Source organism: Myotis nattereri (assembly GCF_964212035.1).
Source record: "Myotis nattereri genome assembly, chromosome: X".
Classification (NCBI taxonomy): domain Eukaryota; kingdom Metazoa; phylum Chordata; class Mammalia; order Chiroptera; family Vespertilionidae; genus Myotis; species Myotis nattereri.
In genome coordinates this window covers 124432638-124449128 of record NC_138078.1, presented here as the reverse complement: position 1 = coordinate 124449128, position 16491 = coordinate 124432638, and the positions used below count along the sequence as shown (strand labels likewise).

The following is a 16491-nucleotide window of genomic DNA, read 5'->3' as shown; positions in this document are numbered from 1 at the left end:
TACACAAGTTTGTGTCCTACATCTTTAGTAAAGCTATATTACACAAATTCGTATTGCTCTGCAAGTATCAGAATTATAATTTTGAACAGATTCACGGAATTCCATTGCATAGAGTATCATAATTGCTTAACCCAAATTACCTGATGAACAAATGAACCATTACTCGTGTTGGACATTTGAATTCTTTCTAATTTTGTTTCCTTATAAATAGCACTGTGATGAATACCTACAACATATAGCTTTCTTCCTTCTTTTCTAATTTGTTTCTTAGACTATATTTCCTAAAATAAGATTACTGGATCAAGGGGTATCAATCTTTGTGACTTTTGCTATCCTATCTAATAAAAGAGAAACATGGTAATTGGCGTACGACCGCTACCCTTCCCATTGGCTAATCAGGGCGATATGCAAATTAACTGCCAGCCAAGATGGCGGCCAGCAGCCAGGCAGCTTGAAACTAACATGAGGCTTGCTTGCTTCCGTGATGGAGGACTCCAACGTTCTCCGCCTGCCGTTGCAGGCCTCTGAGCTGTAACTCTAAGCAACTATGTAACAAATATAGAAGCTAAACAAAACCCCAGAAACCTCCTTTAGTCCGCCAGGCTTCAGCCAGCAGGATCGTAACATTGTATGCAAAGGCCAGAAACCTACTTTCAGCAGCAGAGGCCTAAGAGCTGGAGCCAAGCCTCAAAGCTAAAGCTGGTCCAGAATAAAAAAAGAAAAAAGAAAAAAAGGAGCAGTTGGGAGCTTCAGTCACCCGCCAGCCTGAAAACAGCCCTCAGCCCCTCACCCAGACTGACCAGGCACCCCAGTGGGGACCTTCACCCTGAAGGATGTGTGACCAGCTGCAAACAGCCATCATCCCCTCACCCAGGTTGGCCAGGCACCCCAGTGGGGACCCCCAACCTGATCCAGGACACCCTTCAGGGCAAACCAGCCAGCACCCACCCGTGCACCAGGCCTCTACCCTATATAGTAAAAGGGTAACATGCCTCCCAGCACCGGGATCAGCGGAGCTGCGAGGCCTCCGGCATCAGGATCAGCGTGACAGGGGGCAGCGCCCAAACCTCCTGATTGCCCTGCGGCTCTGTGTGTGACAGGGGGCGGGGCCACAACCTCCCTATCCACCCTGCTCTGTTCGTGACAGGGGAAGGCACCCCAACCTCCTGATCAGCCCTGCTCTGTGCCTGATAGGGGGGAGCTCCCAACCCCCTGATCGCCCTGCGGCTCTGTGTGTGACAGGATGCGGCGCTCCAACCCCCTGATCGGCCCTGCTGTGTGTGACAGGGTGCGGCGCCCCAACCACCCCCCCCTGGGCCCTGCTCTGTGTGTGATGGGGTAGAGCCATAACCTCCCCATCGGCCCTGCCCTGAGTGTGAGAGTGGCGGCGCCCCAACCCCCTGATGGGCCCTGCTCTGTGCGTGACAGGGGGCAGAGCCCCAACCCCGATTGGCCCTGCTCTGTGCGTGACAGGGTACAGAGCCCCAACCCCCCTGATGGGCCCTGCTCTGTGAGTGACAGGGGGCAGTGCCCCAACCCCCTGATGGGCCCTGCTCTGTGCGTGACAGGGGGTGGCGCTGCAACCTCCCCATCGACCCTGCCTTGAGTATGACAGGGGATGGTGCCCCAACCCCCCAATCGGCCCTACCCTGAGCGTGACTGAGGGTGGCATCGCAACCTCCCGATCGCCCTGCTCTGTGTATGACAGGGGGCGGCGCCCCAACTCCCCAATCGGCCCTGCTCTGAGCCTGACCAGGGGCTGCACCTAGGGATTAGGCCTGCCCTCTGCCACCCGGGAGCAGGCCTAAGCCAGCAGGTCGTTATCTCCCGAGGGGTACCAGACTGTGAGAGGGCACAGGCCGGGCTGAGGGACCCCCCTCCTCCCCGAGTGCACAAATTTTTGTGCACCGGGCCTCTAGTATATAATAAGCCAAATAATGTTCCAAAAGGCATTTAAACAGCTTACAATGCTCCCAGCAATGAGTCAGTGTTTATCAGTTTCAAGATAACCATATTAGCATAGGGTTTCCTTTTGGTTTTTCTTGATTTAATATGTGAAAAATGTACTTTGTTGCCATTTGAATATGCTTGTTTTTGCATACCAGAGAGGCTGGAAAGTTCTTCCATGCATTTATTTACTTTGTGATTTAACACAAATGTCTTTTGCCAACCTACCAAATATAGAATTCATTTAGTCAACAGTTATGACACATCTACCCTATGTCAGGCCTGTGCCAGGCCTTATGATCTGTATGAACTATGTACATAATAGGGAAATTATCTTGTCAAATTCATAAAACTCTTCCTGCTGTGTTTTCCTTTTCATTAGTTATCTTTCTGCCTTTATTGAAGTATAAATAACAAAATTGTACATATTTAAGGTACAATATGATGACTTGACACACATATACATTGTAAAATGATTCCCACAATCAAGTTAATTAACATATCCATCACCTCAGTTACCATTGTGTGTGTGTGTGTGTGTGTGTGTGTGGTGAGAATACATAAGATCTACACTCAGCACATTTTTATATATTTAAATCTGTTGATCTCTTCCTTTGTGACTTCTATAATTTTATAGCTTACAGGGTTATATATCCAGGGATTTGATAATTACCTATTTTCTGTGGTCTTATTTATCAGTTTTGTAAGAATCACATAAATATAGTCTCCTATAATCCTACATAATAAAAGCCTAATATGCTAAGTGTCTGACCATTTGTTCAACCGTTCGACTAGTCGCTATGATGCACACTGACCACCAGGGGGAAGATGCTCCGACTAGTAGGTTAGCTTGCTGCTGGGGTCCAGCCGATGAGACGGGCTGGACATGCCCTGGACAAATTTGTGCACCGGGCCGGTTTCAGCCCGATCCCCCCAGGCCAGGCCTCTACTTATAAAATAAAAAGCTCTAATCCCCACTTCATGATGCTTGAGTTTTAACATAACTAGCTTATTTTTTTTTTTTACTAGAAACACTTAATTTGAAACAAGTTTGAAAATAAAAGTTAGGTTTATTGTTTACATGGGCTATGCTGTATTAAAATCAATTTTTTTAACTTATCATGCTGCAACTAAAAGTGAACACAGGTTTATCTATAAAGATTCAACCCCAAATAGCCTGGCTAAGATCTACTTCTCTTTCTCAGGCCAAAGAAGAAGATATTTAGAGTCATCATTGCATGACTGCCTTTTCTTGGGATCACTTTAGGGTAGAGCCCCCTGCTACTCAAAGAGAGGTGAGACCTCAGACTAGTAGAGGTATAACCTGGTGCTGGTTGGAATAGCAGAATCTCATGCCTTACTCCAGACCTGACACATCAGAATCTACACATTAAAGTCTGAGAAGCACTGGGTAAGACCACAGGAATCCGTCAAACTCTGCTGATGCTCCTCTCAATCAGGCATCACCAGAAGGTATCCCTCCCCTCAAATGTTTACCCTCAGTCCATTTAATGCACCCCCCCCTTAAAATGAACATTATCCACCATCGTGCACCCAAAAAGTAACAAGCTGATATTTTGAGAGAAAGAACAGATCTAAATTTGCAGCCTCAATTTCATCTAGACTTGGGGTTGAAAACATACATGCCTTTGAGAGCTAAGATTTTTCTTATAAATGCGTAAAACAGCCAGATAATGGCAACTGCCCTTGTCCTTAGTGTCAAGGAGATAACAGTGATGAAGACTGGGGGCAAATTTCAGAGTTCATGTTCCATCTAATGATACAGCAGCTATTTGGCTCCAGACCAGTGTTACCAAATAGGAATGCAGGCTCAATGTTGCCAGATCTTCTAATATTTCAGAAGAGAAGCTGAAAATCTGGATTTTTGAAAATGTGAAATCTCTCAGTTTTTAAATGCTGGCAATTCACATAAAAATTTAAAAGAACCTTTGTGTGTCAGATCCAGCCCAGCAGTTTGAGACCTTGGCTCTAGACTGATGATTTCCAAACTCTTTAAGTTTGTGCAAGCCATCTGGGCTGATTTTCATGCTTATTGCTAGTGCACCAAGGAGAGAAGTCACATCAACATAAATGATGCAAATCAAATAACTATGACTACTATATTTTAAAAGTTTGTGTCTTGTGATTATTAAAAACTGCCAAATCAGTAATGAAAGTGACCATGTTTCAGTGATATAAATATTTCCTAGATGTGAAATACAGGTTTAATTAACAATCTTGTCCCTAACACAGAAGCCAATAAAGTGCATAATTGCATGATACATGATCTATATATTGAAGTTTTCTACTGATGAAGTTTGTCAAACTGGAAGATTGCTCATGGATGTATTAAGATTTATAGTGTTCAAGAATAATTCCATAACTAAAAGGCAGCCAAATGGAATAATTTCAAACTCTTGGATTATAAACTTTACCTGTGATAAATGCTATGCTAAACATAAAATAGGAAACAGCATTTAAAAAACCAAAATATCCTCTTGTGGAAACTGCAAAGTACATTTTCCTAAACTGTCCAATTATTCCAAACAAAATTTTTAAAAAATAGAGTGTGAAATAAACTCTTTACATTTGTTTTCATTTGGGGGGCATTTGGGTCCCAGGCACAGCCACATCCCCATCAATTACTGTATACTTTATTATTTGCACATGCATCTATGGGGGTGGCATACATCATAGACTTAAAGAGCAGACTGGATACAGGGATTATGAATCGCACTCATGAACCCAAACTAGTCTATTTAATACTGGGCAATTTAATTTAAAAAGGGAAATCAGTTTTCAGTTACCTCATCTGCAAAAGGGAAAATAATCTAGGGATGTCCTACACTTGAAGAATATCAGACCAAAATGTATTATTCTTTTTGTTTTGCTCACTCCTACACTCCTGACCTGGTACATAGTAGGGCTGAATGAATGAATGAATGAAAGGAAGAAAGATCACAAGATACAACTGCATCGTGACTTGAACTGTTTTACATCAATCCTATATATTTCTGTCATGGTGCAAAAGAATTTAACAGGTTATATTTAATAATTCAGCTGAGAAACGCAATACACTAAAAGAAAACCCAAATTTTGGTCAAAACGCAATTAAAAGGTTCCATTTTAAGAGTACAGTCCTGTACACATAGTTTCTAATAGTTTTTTTTCTTAAATTTTTTAAATTTTATTGATTTTTTTAGAAAGAGGAAGGAGGGGGGAAATCGATGTGAGAGGGAATCATCGATCTGTTACCTCCTGCACACGCTCCAACTGGGAATTGAACCCGCAACCTGGGTATGTGCCCTGACTGGGAATCAAACCCACCACCTTTTGGTGTATGGGACAATGCTCCAACCAACTGAGCCACACAGGCCAGGACTAAAAAAATTTTTAATTAAATTTATTGGGGTGATAATGGTTAATGAGATTATATAGGTTTTCAAAGTGTATAATTCCAATATATGACCTGTGTATTGAAGTTTTCTACTGATGAAGTTTGTCAAACTGGCAGACTGCTATGGAATGCTTAAGAGCAAGCAATGCACGTGAATAGCTAAGTTTCACCTAGCCAGCACTTTCAACTAAATTGTTGGGAAGATGCTTTCCCCTTCTGTAAATCTCCTTGAATAATCTAGTCTCTGTTTCTGTGGGAAAATAAAAATAAGAACTGTGAAAGGGCTCAGGGCTAAAATTTCTGCTCTTGGGCAGAGCACAGTGCTTTCCACCTGCCCTGGGAATGGTTCCTCAGAGTGGGGTGAGCGACTCACAACCACCTACTTTGAGCCAAAGCAGTTTTGCTTTGGTGTACTCGATTGGGGTTAATCCTACGATTTTATTAGAAAACAGGTTTCTATCATTTAAAAAAAAAGTTTGAAAACAACATTTTTGGGTAAAGGCCAAGGATGATAGGGCTTAGACTTGAAGATGGAAGCGTCCATCTCTGGCAGCTAAGAGAAACTCAGTCCTACTTTGTTTTTGTTTTTTACTCTTTAAGGTTTGATATATTTAGGTATTTGACTATTTTTTAATCTGTGAATTATTCTGCAGCAGCAGATGTAACAAATGTAACTATTATATGTACTACTCTTTGTAATATTTTAAGGAATAAAACAAAATTTAAAAAAAAAACAAACAAAACAAATGTAACTATTGCCACCTAGTGAGCATCTACCCTAATTGAAATACAGGGAGCTACACTAGATGTGGAACTGTGCATGGAGGGGAAGACAAAACCTGTTGATGGATGAAACTGGAAACCCTGGCTGGTCTGATGCTGGCAAATGTTATAGCCTCTCTCATAAATGCATGGAGATGGCCAGAAAAGCAGAAAACTGGGGCCTCTTCCATTGTGCCTGGATGAACCATCTTTGAGATCCCCTCCTTTTACTATTTTCAAAAGTGACTATCCAGTCTCTCAAAGAGAGAAATGGGTAACCCTGGATCATCACAAAGAAGACATAAGCCACCATGGCTCAATGAAGAGGACAGAGAATGCCGATCTAATGTATTAAAAGAAAAGGCTGGTCAATCTGGCTGCTCCCACCACTGTAGCAGTGCTCGGAGCTTTAGTACTAATCAGAAAAAAAAATCTTCTGGCCCATGTTAATGTAAGCCAATGGAAACATTCTTTGGCATTTGTACCATCAGATTGTACAGAGGCATCCTGCACCTTGGCTCCTTTCATTGACAGTTGACTGGGTCAGTCCAACTCCTCACAGTTGTCAGTAGGAATCTTTTCCCTCCATTCCAATATTTGCTCCACGCAGCTTTCCTGCTCCCTACTGTTCATGCTGTGACATGGGCAGATCTTTATTTTCAAACAGACCTAACAGTTCTGTTTTACTTGGCACATTCACTTTTCATGCCCCCAAATTAAAAGCAAATGAGGTTTTTTTTCCCTTGAAAAGGCATTCCCCAGAGAGCTAATATTTAGTAAGCAGTGATAATGGTTGGCTGGGTCAATTAAAATGAACCCTTTTAAATCTACTGTACAAATAAAGCTCTTCATACAATGTCAACCATAACACTACAAATTGGAAGGTTGGAGATCAGTGTAAAAACAATTAGTAGTACTTACCTCACACTGGATGTGTGGACAATGGGATGTATTTGGCAAGGACTGGATATAGTTGTCAAGTTCCAATGTGCCTAAGTTAGGAAAAAATGAAAATCAAGACACAAAATTACCTTTTCAGAAGAAAAGTATGAAATTCTAAAAAAAAAAAAAAAAAGTTCAACTTCCTTTGAAATGGCTCATGGTAACGCATTCTACTTTGTATTTTTTACCCTTAAAGTTAAAAGAAAACTGCCAAGATGTTCTGCATATTTCCCCAAATGTCTGTTTATCATAGAACATTCGCACCGGCAGTGGATCTGGCCACCTCATTATCAAGCTGTATTAGCTAGCACAAACACTCAGCATTGTTAGTGGAGTGAGCTCATGGCCTATTTCAGTTTTAAATTAACATTTGGCAATCACCCGGGTAATCAAAACAAATGACTCAGTCATTTAGAATAGATTTATTAGTTGAGCCTCCCCCCCCCCCTCTTTTTAACATCTTTAGAATATTCTGCCACAGGAGGGCTCAGATCCAGACAGAATGTAGCGCACAAGTCACCAGAGGAATATTTAGAGGTGTTGCCATGGAGATGAGGTGCCCTGTGACCACTGAAGTTATCTCCAATCAACAACAGGATTAGGATGCAGGCTGGTGGGCAGGCTCATCCCAGTGCGGATGGTTCCACATTGCATCGCTAGGAAACAGGTGTGCCCTGTTCTTTTCCCATCACAGCACAAAGACCATACACCCTGATCTGCTGCCCTCTCCACAGGCACAGTCATCCCCCTTATTACCCGCCCCTCACTATTCACAAAGGACTGGCTAGGGTTAAGGAGGAAGGAAGGGTGATCACTGTATTATCCCTAATATGTGAATCTTGAAATTCATACCAAGAACACTTTCATATCAACTGTGAAATTTACACAGAGCCAAAAATCCGAGGAAAAGACAGCTTCCTGAGAGAAAGGCCCTTTCTGTTCTATTCACTGCTCTAATCCCATGCTCAGAACAGTGCTAGGCCTACAGAAGTATCTACCAAATGAAATAGGGCAAACATAAATCAAGGATTATAACCAAGCTCCTAACAGCCCCCCATCCACCCCCAACCATTTCCAGGGTGACCATCAAACAAGCAGTGGTTAGAGATTTTTAGTTTTATTTATTCATTTTTTTATCCTCACTTGAGGATATGTTCATTGGTTTTTAGAGAGGGAGGGAGGGAAAGAGGGAGGGAGGGAGGGAGGGAGGGAGGGAGGGAGGGAGGGAAGGAAACATTAATGTGAGATAGAAACATAGAAACATTGATTGGTTGCCTCCTATATGTGGCCCCAACCAGGGATTGAACCCGAAACCTAGGTATGTGCCCTGACTGGGAATCGAATCCACAACCTTTTGGTGTATGGGACATTGCTCCAACTAACTGAGCCACCTGGCCAGGGCTAGAGATTTTTAAAAATGTTAACGTACTAGAAAATAAATAGCTGGTCCAGTTAGCTCAATAGGCTAATGGATTCATCTGTTTAGAGATCTTAATAGCAACTGCTATAGTTGAAGATAACTCTTCTGAACTCAATGGACAAGTCTGCTGACTATAGAGTCAGGGTTCTTGTATATCAGGTCAAAAGCCCAGAGGAAAGCAAATTTGTGCCAGCAGTCAAGAGCTAACTTTCACAAGCAAATATTTGTAAGGAACACCTTCTAGTCCTCTTCCCGCCTATACTTAAGTAGAGAGAATATTTTCAGTCTATCATATGAATATGTATTACTTGTTTCATGTTATGTCTCCTTTGTCCTACAGGACTTCAAGTTTCTTGGTTGTGGGGGCAAAATTCCTTATTTCTTTTCTGTCTCCCGTTACTTAGCATGGTTTGTATATACAAAGCGCTTTGCTCAGTCTCACCGCCCACCACCCACATCCCACGCATATGGAAATCAAGGTGCCACACCCTTTCTTCAGCTGCAGCAAGAATGCACCATGGCACAGCTGTTCACAACAAGGGTGCCAAAGTCAATGCCTAGGTTCAAATACTGATCCCCACCTCATATTAGCTGTATAACCTCACTCAGCTGCACAATGGTAACCTATGTCACAAAGGTTCAGTAAAGTGGCAAGAGGGCACTGCATGTAAAGCACTTAATAGTTCTTCACACATAAAAGGTACTCAATGAATATTGGATATATAAGTATCATTATAATTATAGCAGGTGTAGAGTAAAAATTTTATCAAACTTGGATAATGATTTCATATGCTACCACAAATGCTTGGCACCAAATATAACCCTCGTTAGATTCTACCCAATTTGAACTTCCAACCTGAATCCACCATACACTAAATTTAGTATACCATTTCATTTTATGCACTCTCTGGAATAGGTTTTTTTCCTGGAGATGGATTTGATACATGCTGGGTTCAACTTGAAGGAATCCAATTCTCTACTTAAAGAACCAGAATAGCTTCTTCCCTAAGACCCTAAACCTACCAGTACTTTCCCTGCCTTATCTCTGTCTGCTCCCCACTTCTACAAGTTCAGGCTTTGAGGGGCTCCTGGCAGGTGGAGTACCAGAGAACTTGTCTTCTAGTAACCACAAGACTGGCTCTCCCTCATGTCATGCTCTAAGACACCCTCCAGAGGGCAGAAGAGAGAAAGGCCCAAAGGCTGAGTAGGCAAAGCTCTCACGCTAGGGTCCAACTTGGGGCCCTGTCAGGGGAGGTTCCATAGTTCATAGCTTCTTCATCAAGAACTAGACCACAAGAATGATAAAAATAAACAGCAAGATTTTAACAGCATTTTCAGTTCTGTTTCACTTCATTGTCTGTGCTAGTGTGTCCCACTTAACATTTAGTTGGGTTGGGAGAATGAAGACACTCATAACAGGTAGTATTGTATATACTTTTGAAACTGCAGTATGTAACTGTATGCCTCTGACCAGACATAATACAAACTGTGTTGACAATATTGTGCAAGTCAATGAATAAAAACAGAACAGCAGCCAAGTACACTGGATAAAATGTGATGACAGCAAAAAATCCAAAATAAAACCCAAACACTTTAGGGTTAGTTATGCTTTTAAATAAATCATGTTAATCTTATCCCACCCTGACAGAATTAATAAGTGAAATTAGACATTTATATCATTACAGAAGAAGCCAGTAGCTATGTTCTTGTCACATTTCACATACACAATCATTTTCCTTCAGGTTTAACAATAGTATTGTGGTCACGGCCACTGGCGACCCTATCACTACTGTCAGCCAAGCTTAAACAGTCCCCATATCACCAATGAATTGGGTGAATTATGTGAAAAAAATGCAATCCAGAGACCATGTCTGTTTGAATGAGCCTAAAAGACCAGCTGAATCAAAGTGGATGAGCCCCACAAATGCATTGTCTCCTTTAAATTCTTTGAAAGTGACTGTCATGGCAACCATTCCTTAATATTGTCCTTCACAATATTCTCTCCCACTTAAGAAACCAGAGAGTGGTGAACACCAAATATATTCTTTTTAAAAATATATTTTATTGATTTTTTACAGACAGGAAGGGAGAAAGAGTTAGAAATAGCGATGAGAGAGAAACATAGATCAGCTGCCTCCTGCACATCCCCCAAGGTACATGCCCTTGACTGGAATCGAACCTGGGACCCTTCAGTCCGCAGACCGACGCTCTATCCACTGAGCCAAACCAATCAGGGCACCAAATATATTCTTAATTAGGTATATTTGTGATGATACCAAGCAGCTTAGACTTCTCATTGATCCATATACTGTTATTCAAATGCTTACACTGTGATAGTCAGAAACACTGGCATATGTACCTTTCAAAACACATTTTAAATGTTACCATAAAATCCAATAATAAATACAAATGAGATACCCACTGTCTCATTTCTTTTAGCAGAACTAATAAACTGGCTCTCATTCAGCAAAATAATTTATTGGCATAAATAAATGGTCTGGCCGAAACCGGTTTGGCTTAGTGGATAGAGCGTCGGCCTGCGGACTGAAAGGTCCCAGGTTCGATTCCGGTCAAGGGCATGTACCTGGGTTGCAGGCACATCCCCAGTGGGAGATGTGCAGGAGGCAGCTGACCGATGTTTCTCTCTCATCGATGTTTCTAACTTTCTATCTCTCTCCCTTCCTCTCTGTGAAAAATCAATAAAATATATTTTAAAAAAATAAAATAAAATAAATGGTCTGCTCAGAGGAAAGAAGCTTCATTTCTAATAATTTCAACATAATCAAGATCTGCAAAATAATCTAATATTTAATATCTCAATTAATAAACAAAACCCAAAAGGCTATTATGATATAAAATATAATAAAATCTAATTTTGTTTAAAAATGAAATTTCCATTTGACCCAGTGATCCCATTTCTAGGAATATATCCTAAGAAGCCTGAAACACCAATCAGAAAGAATATATGCACTCCTATGTTCATAGCAGCATTATTTACAATAGCTAAGATCTGGAAACAGCCCAAGTGCCCACCAGTAGATGAACGGATAAAAAAGCTATGGTACATTTACACAATGGAATACTATGCAGCTATAAAAAAGAAGGATCTCTTACCCTTTGAGACAGCATGGAGGGACCTGGTGAATATTATGCTAAGCAAAATAAGCCAGTCAGAGAAAGACAAGTATCACATGATCTCACTTATATGTGGAATCTAATGAACAAAAGAAACTGACAAACAAAATGAACAGACAATAGTGGGGTGAAAGCCTGAAGAGGGGACAGGAGTGGGGAGTATGGGTTCAATGGGATAAAAGGGGACACCTGTAATACTTTCAACAATAAAGATAAAGTCTAATTCTGTGTCCTTATATTAAGATTTAGTATAGCGTATATCTGGTAATGTGTATCAGGTGATATACTCTATACTATTAGTATGCCTAGAAGTTCATCTATTCCACACAAGTTTCTAAATTTATTTTATGTGATATAATCATAATATTCTGCACAATTTATAAGAGAAAGGTTTATACTTGTTCAGTTTGGGAAAAGATAAATTATATTTTAACAGATATATCTACTAGATATACTACATGTTTAAAACTGTGACCAGTCTAGATTTTCCCTATATTTTTACAGTTTCTTCAGGAAACTAAAAAGTGCACAGCTTTACCAAATTAAAGTGGTGAGCCATTTTTTAAACCTTGCATTAGAATATAGATAATCCTTTAAAATATGAAATTTGCTTTTATATGCTTCCAAACTAGTAAATAAAAGCTGTTTTTCCTCCTGGATATGGCACAACCTTTAAACTCACTAACGGTGTAAACACAAGCAGTGCCCCCACCATGCCCCAAGTACACACGGAGGAGTTCTTTTTCTTTTTTAAAATATATTTTTATTGATTTCAGAGAGAAGGGAGAGAGAGACAGAGAGACAGAAACAGCAATGATGAAAAAGAATCATTGATTGGCTGCCTCCTGCACCACCCCCCCCCCCACACACACACACACACTGGGGATTGAGCCTGCAACCCGGGCATGTGCCCTAGACCAGAATCGAACCTGGGACTCTCTAGTACACAGGTCAACGCTCTCTCTACTGAGCCAAACCAGCTAGGGCTAATGAGCTCTTTTGATGGGCCATTTCTGGATGCAAATTTAAAGAAATTTGTGGTCAAAAGGTGGGGATAAGCAATAAAATACATCTGTTTATTTTTTGACTGGAGTAATAAAACATTGAGAGAACTTTTGCACCAACAGGAGCTACATCTTATTAAAAACTTCTGCACAGCAAAGGAAACCATCAATAAAAAGAAAAGGCAGCCCAGCCAGTGTTGCTCAGTGGTTAAGTGTGGACCTATGAACCAGTGGGTCACAGTTCCATTCCCAATCAGGGCACATGCCTGGGTTGCAGGATCAATCGCCAGTAGAGGGCGTGCAGGAGGCAGCCGATCAATGATTCTCTCTCATCATTGATGTTTCTATCTCTCCCTCCCTCTCCCTTCCTCTCTGAAATAAATAAAAATATATTTTAAAAGGCTAGCTACTGAATGGAAGAAAATATTTGCAAGTCAAGTATCTGATAAAGGGCTAAAATCCAAAATAAAGAGTTGGGCAACAGTAGGTTTACAATTGTTCACATGGAAAATAATACAATAATTAATAATACAAGAATAAATTGTAGCCCTGACCAGTTTGGCTCAGTGGCTAGAGCGTTGGCCTGTGAACTGAGGAGTCCCAGGTTCGACTCCGGTCAAGGGCATGTACCTTGGTTGCAGGCACATCCCCAGTAGGGGGTGTGCAGGAAGCAGCTGATGGATGTTTCTCTCTCATGGATGTTTCTAACTCTCTATTCCTCTCCCTTCCTCTGTAAAAAATCAATAAAATATATTTTTTAAAAAAGAGGAGGAAATTTTTTAAAAAAGAATAAATTGTATTTCGGGTACTCACAATTGTAAACTTACTTTTGCACCACCCTGTGTATAAAGAACTCATACTAAAACAAAGAAAACAAATCTGATTATAAAATGGGCAGAAGGTCTGAAGAGAGAATTAAGAAAAACATACAGGTGACCACTAGACATATGAAAAGATGCTCAATGTCATTAGTCAATGCAAATTAAAACCACAGTGTGATAGGATAGCACCTCACATCTATCAGAATAGCTATTAACAATAAATCAACAAACAAGTGTTGGCAAGGATGTGGAGAAAAAGGAACTTTCGTGCACTGTTGGTGGGAATGCAGATTGGTACAGACACTGTGGAAAACATTATGGAGGTTCCTCAAAAAATTAAAACTAGAACTACCATATAATCTAGCTATTCTACTTCTGGGTTTTTATCCAAAGAAAATAAAACACTAACTTGAGAAGATATATATACCCCCATGTTCATTGAAGCATTATTTACAACAGCCAAGACACAGAAACAACTTGTGTCCATTGGTAGACAAGTGGATTACAAAATTGTCACACACACACACACACACACACACACACACACACAATGAAGTATTGTTCAGCTATAAAAAGGAATAAAAACCTTGCCATTTTCGATAACAAGGATGTACTTCAAGGGTATTATGCTAAGCAAAATTATTCAGGTAAAGACAAATACCATATGACCTCTCTTACATGTGGAATCCTATATAATAAAAGGCTAATATGGTAAGTGTCCAGTTGTCCCATCATCCGTTCAACTAATCAAAGCATAATATGCCAATGATATGCTAAGGCCATGCAACCACTCGCTATGATATGACATGCACTAACCACTAGGGGGCAGACAGTCGATTGGTCAATCAGTTGCTATGATGTGCACTTACCACCAGGGGGCAGATGATCCAACCAGTAGGTTAGCTTGCTGCTGGGGTCCGGTCAATCAGGACTGGGCAAGATGCCCTGGAGCTCTCCTGCAGTCCCTCCCCAGCTGGCCAACCTCCCACATCCCTCCCCGACCCCGATCATGCATCAGTGGGGTCCCTTGGCCTGACCTTAGCCTTCTCACAATCTGGGACCCCTCAGGGGATGTCGGAGAGCTGGTTTCGGCCTGATCCCCAGGCCAGGCCGAGGAGCCCCACTGGTGCATGAATTTGTGCACCGGGCTTCTAGTACAAAACAAAACAAAACAAAACAAAACAAAACAAAAACCAAGTGCTTATATACAAAGAAAGGACTGGTGGTTGCTAGAGGCATGAGAGGGGAAGAAATAGATGAAGCAGGTCAAAACCTTTTTAAAATGACTATTTTTCTGTGTACATTGTTGCATAACTGGTGGCTAATGAGCTTTATGAGACTAAAGTAAAACTGAAAAGTAAAAAACAAACAAACATTAAGAATACTTTAAAAAGCTGTCAATAACAGATGAGAGGAAACTAACATCACGAGGGATCAGGAACAAATGGGGAAGAAGAAGAGAAGAAGAAGAAGAAGAAGAAGAAGAAGAAGAAGAAGAAGAAGGAGGAGGAGGAGGAGGAGGAGGAGGAGGAGGAGGAGGAGGAGGAGGAGGAGGAGGAGGAGGAGGAGGAGGAGGAGGAGGGGGAGGGGGAGGGGGAGGAGGAGGAAGGGGAGGAGGAGGAGAAGAAGGCAAAATACAGCAAAAATAATGGAGAAGCAAATGTTTGCTAAAGTCAAAAGGTAAAAAAAACCTTGAAATTCTTGTCCTTTGCCCTAATGTTCAATAGTATTTTTGTTTTGTTTTTAAAATAGGAATATTGATGTCCTTTTAATGGCAATTACAACAGCTCCCAAATCAAACAAATGATAAAATAAAAATTCACTTAATTGACTGATAGGTTTGAATTAGTCATTGCCAAGTTTACAACTTTCCCACAACTCCAAGCATTCTTTCCTTAAGAGAGACAGGGTGTTTGCCCCCCTGCCATGATGACCCTGAGTAGCTTTCTGGGTGACTACATTTCTGTCTTTTTATGTAACTCACTGGGGAACACCCATTCCCCAAATCAGAACTCTTAAAGCAATGGGGGACAAAAAAAAAGTACATGTCCATAAGATGTGACAATTCTGATAGCACTGGCTGTCCCAGAAGTCTGAGAGGAACTCCTGAGTTAAAGAAAGACATTCAAACACTTCCTCTCACTCCCACAACCTTCACCAAATCCTGTCTATTTTGTCCTCTAAACGAGCTTTCATACTTTTTTCTTCCTTATAATCTCAGTTCTACAATCCTAATTTCACCCATCATCACTTCACACCTAGACTACTTCATCAGACTTAATTCTGGACATGCTCCCTTCTTCTATATGCTGCCAGAATAATCCTTCAAATGGACCACCTTGCAAGTATCATTCCATTTCCCCAAGAACTTCCTTTACTGTAACCTAAAGGCCATTTTTTCTAGCATGAAATGCAAGACCTTCCAATCAGATTCCAACCCACTTTTCACCTTCCCCAAACTCAACGCTGGTTTTGGCTGACTCCATGCCTCCGATGCTTGTCACCTCTGGAGAATAACAGGTGCTCATGCCACCCTCCCCTAAACCAATGATTCCAAAATTGGCTGCCTTAGGGACCCAGAGTTGTTTTGGGCACCCGAAGTTCCCCCGGATGACACCAATGTGCATCCAAGTTTGAGAACCACTGCCCCAAAATTCCTACAGCACAGCTGTCAAAGTATAATGAACATCAGAATTCTCTGGGGGCAAGCAGGTTGTTAAAACAGATTGCTGGGGCGGGGGGGGGGGGAGAAAAACAGATTGCTGGGCCCCACCCTAGTATTTCTGATTCAGTAGATCTGGGGTGGCCCCATGACTTGGCATTTCTAACAAGTTCCCAGGTTATGCTGATGCTGCTGGTGCAAGGACCCCACTTTGAGAACTGCAGCTCTACAGTTTTAATTAACATAATTATATAGTGTAAATATATGTACCACATACATATGGTCCTCAAATAACATTTCGTTCAACATCACTTTGTTATATGAGCTGCTGTAGGAATGAACTCTTTTGTATATCAATTAGCCTATGGTAAAATTGGTTTCATTGCATGTTGTTTCACTTA

At 41.2% G+C, this 16491-nt stretch overlaps 1 protein-coding gene across 5 annotated transcripts in view; it reads right to left on the bottom strand.

Moving 5' to 3' along the window:
* Positions 1-16491, bottom strand: part of FHL1 (four and a half LIM domains 1) — a 73714-nt gene that overhangs the window by 39004 nt on the left and 18219 nt on the right. For all 5 annotated transcript variants that reach the window (XM_081081905.1, XM_081081904.1, XM_081081903.1 and 2 more), the window contains one exon: positions 7028-7098. The gene's annotated coding sequence lies outside the window, so the exon portion shown is untranslated. The remainder of the gene's footprint in view (positions 1-7027; positions 7099-16491) is intronic.